The sequence below is a fragment of the Notolabrus celidotus genome, chromosome 15, assembly GCF_009762535.1.
Source record: "Notolabrus celidotus isolate fNotCel1 chromosome 15, fNotCel1.pri, whole genome shotgun sequence".
Classification (NCBI taxonomy): Eukaryota; Metazoa; Chordata; class Actinopteri; order Labriformes; family Labridae; genus Notolabrus; species Notolabrus celidotus.
The window spans coordinates 107,501-114,449 of record NC_048286.1 but is presented as its reverse complement, the minus strand read 5'-3'; positions in this window follow the sequence as shown (position 1 = coordinate 114,449).

The following is a 6,949-nucleotide window of genomic DNA, read 5'->3' as shown; positions in this document are numbered from 1 at the left end:
GACCATGGTTCTGTTGTCTGGGTCCTCTCAGGTGGTGTTTGTGGTTCAGTATTTCAAAAAGAGGCGTGTGATATCTCATAGTCAGTCTGACGCAGGGACAGCCAACACTGACGAGGCTTTACAGCAAATGAACCACAACATGACGACCACTGACAAATACATTATTACTCAGGTAAAACACACTCACACACCTCCCATCATGTTCAACTCTACGTGTGTCTGATGTCTGATATCACCCACAAATATTAAACAAATGCATAATTCCTGATGAGATGAGGATCACAGAGTTAATCTGAAACATGTTCTCATATGGTTACAACCGAATATGTTACATTACCTCAATCAATCAATAGATCAATCAATCAATCAATCGATCGATCAATCAATCAATCAATCAATCAATCAATCAATCAATCAATCAATCAATCAATCAATCAATCAATCAATCAATCAATCAATCAATCAATCAATCAATCCATTCATCCATCCATCAGTCAATCAATCAATCAATCAATCAATCAATCAATCAATCAATCATCAAACAATCAATCAATCAATAAATAGATCAATCAATCATTAAACAATCAATCAATCAATCAATCCATTCATCCATCCATCCATCCATTCATCCATCCATCCATCCATCAATCGATCATCACTCAATCGATCAATCAATCAATCACTCAATTAATCCTTCAATTAATTCCTCCATCAATCAATAAATCCATCCATCAATCCATCAGTCAATCAACCAATCAATCCATCAATCAATCAATCAATCAATCAATCAATCAATCAATCAATCACTCACTCAATTAATCCTTCAATTAATTCCTCCATCAATCAATAAATCCATCCATCAATCCATCAGTCAATCAATCAATCAATCAATCAATCAATCAATCAATCAATCAATCAATCAATCCATCATCCATCAATCCATCAATCCACCCATAAATCCATCAGTCCATCAGTCCATCAATCAATCAATCCATCCATCCATCCATCCATCCATCCATCCATCCATCCATCCATCCATCCATCAATCTATCCTGAGAAACAAAAAATAAAAATAAAAAATGATCCTGACTTTTTATCTCACATGGGTAAATATTTTGACATTAATTGGCTGTTTGAGGAAAGTTGTTCTTTTGAACTGGAACAAACTTATTGGGAAAATGTTTACCCCTCCTACAAGTAATAAAAGAGATCAACAAAAAAAAACCGTTAGACTCAGAAAAATGAAAAGCTCTATGTTTTTCAAAATGTCTTCTCAGAGATTCTTTATATGAGAGATTATTTTTTAAACATTTTCTTTCTCTGCTCCCGTAGAGTTCCGGATCTGTCTCAGAGATCACATGACTATGATTCCCCTTGACAAGGGGAAACACAAGTATGTCGCATGTCGCATGTCACACCTGAACACCTGAACACCTGGACACCTGGACACCTGGACCTTCAAATGAAAAGGCTGCAGACTCCAGGCTGATGCTCACTCCAGGAAGTTAATGGACTTCTATATCTCTTTTCTTTCTGAGCACTCACTTACTCATGTTAGCGTTATAATGACGTTAATGTGGATCCTTCACTGTTTTCAGAGACACATCCACTCCTCAGAGAGAACAGTGGGGGTTTCAAGGTGCATTTGGACCAAGAGTTCCGGGGTCTTTTAGCCCCCAGAACTACTTTCCCCCTGAACTAAAAGGTTCCTGTGCCCCCATTGTTGTCTGCATTTCGACCGCGGGCTGAAGTCCCAGGTAGATTGTCTAAATCAGGCCAGTGACGTATGGAGAAAAAAAAGTAAATGCACTACACCACCAGACCAGTAGAGGGCAGTAACACAAAGAGGAATGCCATTTATCACAGATGACACCATAGAAGCAGATGGACAGGCAGGTATCATTATGAGCAACACAACAGTTAGCCTGTTAGCATGAAGAGACTCAGCTGGTGCTGTTTTAGATGGTGCTATATTTCATCACAGATGGATTCACTGAATCAACACGTGAGAGGAGATAAGCACGAGTAGCAAAGAAGTTTCAACACGGCTTTAAAATCCTTTTGAACTCAAAAAGCCGTGGCAGAGATCAGCCGGTGTTTTGGTTTAAACAGCGACCCTGTTAACTGGAGACTCTCAGCCGGATGCATCCCTCATAAACGTCTTTAGACGATCATTAAATATCTGATGAGGATATTTTGAAATCTTAATAAAAACTAAACTAGTTTGCATTCCCAGGAACTCCCTCTGTGTTTCAACAGCTGTGTAAACTCCACAAACACTGACACGTTCAGCTGAAGGTCTCCAGTTTACAGGGTCACTTTTAAAACCGTAACACCGGGAGAGACGCATTCACGGTGGACTGAGAGAAGACTACTGTTACAAGCTGCTAAATCAAGAGAATCACAGCTTCTTCTTTTGAAAAGTACACACACATACAAAAAAGATAGAACAAATAAAAACTAATGAAAGAAAGAGAAATCAAGAGAATCACAGATGTGTGTGATGTTATTGTGGACGGAGGGAGGAATAAAAACACTGAGGTTAATCTACCAATCAAACACGTTCAGCATTGCAGACCCTGCCCTCTGAAAGTCCCGGGACCCTAGAAAAGTACTACCCCCCTAGCAGGGGCTTTTTAGGGGGGAGATCATCTACCCCTGAACTAAATTTAGACCCTGGGTCCTCTGATAGAAACGGTCTTTTAGGGTAAGAGTAGTTACATCAGCTCAATCATGCTGATTGTACCTCTCTCTCTCTCTCTCTCTCTCTCTCTCTCTCTCTCTCTCTCTCTCTCTCTCTATCAAATTCAAATAGCTTTATTGGCATGAAAGTTAAAACAATATTGCCAAAGCATAAACAAAATCACATCAAACAATACATACAATCACAAATAAATCAACAAGAATTAATATCAAAGCTTATTGAAGATAAATGGTATATTCAATATATTTAAATATTAAAATGAAATGAAAACAAGAGGATTATTACAGAGTTAAATAATAGAGAATAGGGCTATAATCTCTCAGTGGTGGATGTAGGTCTGATTAGATGATAGTGAAGGGATATTCACAGGGTTTGGAGCTGTTGGATGCTCTCTTCCACTCGCAGCAGCTGATATATCGTGCTGCAGGTACATCAGTCTGTGTCTGTGGTTCCTCACCCAGCAGGTACATGGGTTTGTGTCTGTGGTTCCTCACCCAGCAGGTACATGGGTTTGTGTTTGTGGTTCCTCACCCAGCAGGTACATCAGTTTGTGTCTGTGGTTCCTCACCCAGCAGGTACATGGGTTTGTGTCTGTGGTTCCTCACCCAGCAGGTACATCATTTTGTGTTTGTGGTTCCTCACCCAGCAGGTACATCAGTTTGTGTTTGTGGTTCCTCAACTAGCAGGTACATCATTTTGTGTTTGTGGTTCCTCACCCAGCAGGTACATTAGTTTGTGTTGGTTGTCAAATGAATGAAATTCTTTGTTTGTTTTTGTGATTAGTGGGAAGAATGTGTCTCTGATATCCTGGTATAGAGGACAGGTGGTTAAAAAGTGGATCTCTCTCTCTCTCTCTCTCTCTCTCTCTGTCTCTGTCTCTCTCTCTCTCTCTCTCTCTCTCTCTCTCTCTCTCTCTCTCTCTCTCTCTCTCTCTCTCTCTCTCTCTCTCTGTGTGTGTGTGTGTGTGTGTGTTGGCTCTCTTCATGACTTGCCTCAAACTCAAACTGTTTTTTATAGCACCAGTCCGTTGGGGAACAGGTTCTTCAGGACGTGTGCACGGGGCCATGTCGCTGTTTTTCTTTCTTGGAGTTTTGTGTTGTTGTTGTTGTTGTTGTTTACATGAAGCTTTGTGTTGTTGTTGTTGTTTGTCTGAAGCTCTGCGCTGCATGATTTATAGTTAGACACGCGCTGACCTCAGAGACAGCTCACCTCTGATCCTTGAAACAGTTTTTGATGTGTGTTCCTGTAAACTCAGCGTGTGTCCTGTTTGAAAGCATTGAGCTGTGAATGTTTTCAGACTCATGGGCCAGCACAGAAATTATTGCTGTTATATTCACTCACCGTGTCATGTTTCCTACTTTTCTTTGTAAAGCTGTTCATTAGAGTCTGTAGCTGGAGTTAAACCCTGGTTGAGACTCAGCTGATTAAAGTTATGATCAAACATGTACATGTCGTGGTTTTGATGTATGTTGTAGATATGAAAGCATGTTTTCCTGTGCTTAGTTAGTGTTTTTAAGTTCTCAGTGTTGTTTGATTGTTGTACAGCACCTTGTTACCTGGACGTAAACGTGCTGTATGCATGATTTCTGTTATACGTGTGTAGATAGATATTCTCTTTATTTTGATTATAGTTAAGTGGGACCTAAACAAAGCTAAATGTTAGAATAAATGTATGAATGTTATGATTCTGAATATGTTTGAAGTCTTTCTCTGATGATGCTGTGATTGTTTTAGTTGAAGATGTTTGTTTCCTCTGTGGATCAGGAAACAGATACAGCTCCTCTGCAGTATAATACATGTTTTCTATTAATGTAAAGCAGCTGGGTTGTTCCTGTGAAGCATTTACATTAAATGTCATTAATTACATTTTAACTCTCTGTCATGATTCTTCTTCACAAACACAATCATTACATCATGGTCCCACCCAGCCAATCACATTCAAACAAGAACTCAAAGTGATTCAAGTACAACGCTCTTTAAAGACAGTGATATCACAGTATTTCGCAGACTCTAAAACACCAAACCCAACTGTCTGAACCAAACTCTCAGGGCCCGATCTACTAAAGGTTTGCGTGTATAAAAACACGTGCAAACTTGATAGTGCGCGCAAAGCTGACGTTCTAACCGGGAGCACCGAGGATTGCGTCTGTCAAATGAGCAAAATAGCACTCGCAAAACATTTAGCGTGTTTGCCTTCATGAATATGCAGAATACATGCAGATCATCAGAAAGCACAAAATACTGGGAGGAGGAGATGCAAATGTAATCATTTAGCACACGCAATGTGATTTATCAAACCTGAAGCAGATAGCGGGCGGTGTTTTTGCGTCTATATTTAGCACGTTTGAAAGGCAGGTGCAAACTGGCACAGCGTTACGCACACATGGCTGCGGTCACTGTAAAGCTCATCATAACTTTACAACATGCCCGCAACAGCTGGGCTTACAAGCATTACTACATGTTTTAGTCAATCAAACCAAGAGAACAAAATAATAATAATAATAATAAAACAGCACAAATTCAAAGCAGTTCAGCACCACGGATAGCGACCGCATCATTCTGACACCCACTTTAACTTTGTCATATAATGAGAGCACAGTAGGTCACTGTATCAACAGATATAAAGTTTATTAAAATTGGCACAGCGGCCCACATGTTCACATACAAACAAAAAACAATATGAAGTACTCGGCCTACTCACCACTGTTTGGACGAGCCTTAAGCTCCGCGGACTTGTCCACGATGCACTGTATGTCCATTTTCTTTGATCTGTCATTCTTAAAGGTGACATATCATGCAAAATTGACTTTCTAATGGTTCTTTACCTGAAATATGTTTCCCTGGCATGTCTACAAACCCCCCGAGAATGAAAAAAATCCATTCTGCCCCTGTTCTGATTTCTACACCTTTCTGTAAATGTGTGTGAAACGAGCCGTTTCAGACTTCAGTGTTTTTGTTACGTAACAACAATATCCGGTCTGTCACGGAGTCAGAGCTCAGAGCTTGTTCAGCCCATAGACTGTATAAAATAATACTGAATCCCTCCCCCGTTTTTCATTACCTGCACAAATGTGTGCTAACAAGGAGCTTAGGAGGGAGGCATGCTAGTTGTAGGCTGTCTTAATAAACACAAAGGTCGGTTTTACTCCCCACGTCTGCAGATTTGAAGATCTAATGGATGATTTTTATTTATCATGGATAAGTGCTAGCGCTAGTTAGCATAGCTACATAGCTACATGTCCTAGCTGTAGCTGTGTACCAAGACACACGTCTACATACTGACAAATAAAACAACAAGAAACAGAATCTGTGACCAATCCTTCAGAAAGGTCCCGCTGCCTTTCTGGCAGAGGTCGGTTTTACTCCCCACGTCTGCAGATTTGAAGATCTAGTGGATGATTTTTATTTATCATGGATAAGTGCTAGCGCTAGTTAGCATAGCCACATAGCTACATGTTCGTAGCTGTGTACCAAGACACACGTCTACATACTGACAAATAAAACAACAAGAAACACTAAATCTATGACCAATTGTTCAGAAAGGTCCTGCTACAGGCGCCTCTCCGTCAGGATCAGATTCTGGATCAGATTCAGAGGGTTGAAGTAACGTGATCTCTGAGCAGCCGTGTATATTCAGCCAACATGTAAACATTAGATCAACGTGCTGGAGAGCCGAGGCACATCCACTTCCGGAGGGGGCGTGGTCAGAGGGAAAACAGAGTGTTCTGATGAGGAATGAAGAAGAGGACTTTTCAGGCAGGACAAAATCTGATTTCAAAGTGTTTTTTTGAGCATAAACTTTAAAGACATGTTTTGGGGACCTCTTAGACCAATATATATTGATGAAAAAAGCGTGATATGTCCCCTTTAATAAATAACATGACATGTCCACTCAGTCTATTCTGTCCCATCGTGCTCATCAAGAGGTTTTTAGTTAGTTTTAACGTGAATGAGCGCTCACTGAGCTGCGCCAGGCAGCTCTGCGTAACTCCTCATCTCGTGCTTGCAGCAGTGTGTTGGGGTGAATTGACTCAAACATGTTCACAGTTCCATTTAAGCTGGTGAATCTTTGGGACAGTTGCTGGATGATGATGTCAGGCATTGAAAACGTTCACCCGAAAGTTGCTCCCTGGGACAGTGAGGCGACTGTCTTCATCCAAGTGACGCCTAACTTTTCTAGAGCAAGAGTGGCAGACTAAGCTTCATCAAATCGCTCTCTAAACTCCATCAAAACACTGATTGTGT